Source organism: Uranotaenia lowii, unplaced genomic scaffold, assembly GCF_029784155.1.
Source record: "Uranotaenia lowii strain MFRU-FL unplaced genomic scaffold, ASM2978415v1 HiC_scaffold_859, whole genome shotgun sequence".
NCBI lineage: Eukaryota > Metazoa > Arthropoda > Insecta > Diptera > Culicidae > Uranotaenia > Uranotaenia lowii.
In genome coordinates, this window is record NW_026598821.1 from 2600 (window position 1) to 5181 (window position 2582).

The following is a 2582-nucleotide window of genomic DNA, read 5'->3' on the forward strand; positions in this document are numbered from 1 at the left end:
GTGATTTTCCAAAAAATAAAATTTATTTTCCATTGCCTGAAAAAAAATTGAAGCAACGACCCTCTCAACTCTTTCCAATAATTTCTTTTTTTAATCGCTAGAGCTCATATCTAATTCTAAAGGCTTTGAAAGCTGAAATGGCCAGTTTGGCAAAAAAAAAAACATCAATCAAACGAAGAACATCAACTTGGGCCCATATTTACCTCGAACATCAAAAAGCCATTTGTTGGATTTGTAAGGGCATCTGTATTCGTGGTCTATACTTGGGTCTAATTTATACAAGAATTGAACCAAAGAAATTAGATCCGATCCAATGAAAATACTGGCAACTGCACTCGTGTTCCATTAACTGTCAAACGGCTTAGAACTACGTTAAATTGGATCCAAATCTCATCAGTTTTGGATCAATCCTTATACCAGCTCTAAAAAAAGTTGGGTTGAAACTGGTATAATAGCCCGAATAGCAAAGACCGTGGTTTTATTATAACCGAACAATGATTTCTAATGTAACTATAAATTTCATCGTAACATCATAATCTTTATTAACCACTTTAATCACCATATTTCATTAATCTTCTTGTGATTTTCAATGTAACAGTGTTTTTCAAGGTAAAATGACAATCCGAACAATGGAAAACGGTAAACTTTAGCTCTTTTTAAATTTTTATATTTTTTCGTGTAGAGGAAAATTTGGGCGCCATGTTTTGCATTTCTTGCGGTCGGAACCGGGTTATTCCGGACAATTTATGATTTACTGGAAATAAAGGTGAAAGATTGGGATCGGAAAGCGGCGGCACGGATTATGGTGATAGCGGTGAGTACTGGAGTATTTTACATAAGGCATAAAAGTTATTTGTATATTATTTTCTTCCAGATGCAGATGGAGAGAGCAGAGTGTCGCAGAGGTAGTTTCAGCAGCTTCAGCCGTGGGCGCATGCAATTGCACAACCCGTGCGAATATATTCGCACATCCTGTGGTTAGAATGTGCGCCAGGTCCGTCTCCCGATAATGGTTGCGCAGGATGTAGCCAGCCGGTGCAGGTGATGAAAAAACAATCAAATTAGTGCCAATTAAGTGTGAAATTTTACACCAAGTTTCATAGTGAATTTTTTTTTCTAAAAAACCCGTATTTACAACCGGAATGTGTGAATCAAGTGTTGATAATAAATGATAAATGAAATAAATTAATTTATTTTTAATTAAACCATTTTAGAAAAATGATGACAATCAACAAATAAATAATAAATCCCACCACGAGCAAATTTTTTTATTTCAGTGGGTTAACAATGAAAATGAATGGATTTTCATGGTTTTACTATGAAAAAATGGAAGTTGTAATTACCATGAACTTTATATTTTTTGGCTTCTGAATGTATGGAAAATCGCAATTTTTTTCATGGTCACGCTGCATAACAATACCCCTTTTTCATGGTTATTTTCGACAATACGATGAAATTTATGGTAGAAAACAATGAATTCCAATGTGCATTCACGGTATCGTGGACCATAGAAATGATTGTGCCAACCATACAATTGATGGTATTGTGAACATGAACTTCATAGTTTTTTCACGGTATAATTCTATTCGGGAGATCACCAGTGCGGTTGCTCGGGTCGGAATTTGGGTCTAAACCGGCTGGTTGGACCACGGATACAGGTGCTCTAAGTGCTTACGAAATTAAAATTTCCTTTAGGTTGATCTGGTTCTATTGCCTTATCGAATTTATCAAATTTACATCCCATTTTAGCTAAACATCAGTTAAAGAATCTAGTTTTTATTTCATTAATATGCCTAAACCACGTGTAACCTGAAAGTGATCGCCATGCCCTTATTTTTCTTATCAAACGGTAACTTTCAAATTAGATTTCCATTCAATTATAGTACTGGAAAGGAAAGGAATACTTATTTTGGATTCTCTGCTGAATTTTCATTTGTGATTTTTACTTTTCGTCAGCAAAAGCAGATAGTTTAAAAAAAAATGTATAAGTTGTAACAAACATAAAGTTCTGTTAAAATTTCAAAACCGTCTTTTTTGTAAACTTGCGTTACCTAGAACCAAGATAAAAAAAAAAGGAATAATATATGCTTAAACACACTTAGTTAGCTAGTTTAATACTCAAAGTAACATTCATAAGAGTTCTTAGACTTGCTTTTTATTGCAAGCTTCCAACTATATTAAAAATACGTTAGGAAGTTGAAAATGTAGGCATTTTTGAATATCCACCTCAAATACCGATTTTCATACCGATATTTAGGATTTTCATACCGATAAAAGATTTTTTTGGGTTCCAAAATACCGATAGAAATGTGGCATCACTGACCATCATCATGCCAACTCGATTCAGCTGCCGACGGGATTGAGTTCGCTCTTGGTTTGTAACATACCGAGATCTTGCGACGTTGCGACTAAACGTTGATCGAATCGAAATCATTTCGTTTCCATCGCTGGTAGTGACACGTGAGGCTGGACTCATGCCTTACTTTTCCTTTCTCATGTCTTAGGTTTCAGGTATCACGTCGCAGAACTTAGATCTCAGGTTTCATGCATCGAGTCTTAAGTTTCATGCCAGAGATCTAAAG

General features: G+C 35.1%; 1 long non-coding RNA gene across 2 annotated transcripts; it reads left to right on the forward strand.

Moving 5' to 3' along the window:
- The first annotated feature begins 461 nt into the window (after nt 1-461).
- On the forward strand, nt 462-1185 carry LOC129760938 (uncharacterized). Of its 2 annotated transcripts, XR_008740406.1 has the most exons (3): nt 462-609; nt 683-814; nt 875-1185. It is a non-coding gene; the product is annotated as an uncharacterized LOC129760938 (long non-coding RNA). The 2 variants fall into 2 exon arrangements; XR_008740405.1 differs by having other exon boundaries at nt 462-814.
- The last annotated feature ends 1397 nt before the right edge of the window (nt 1186-2582 follow it).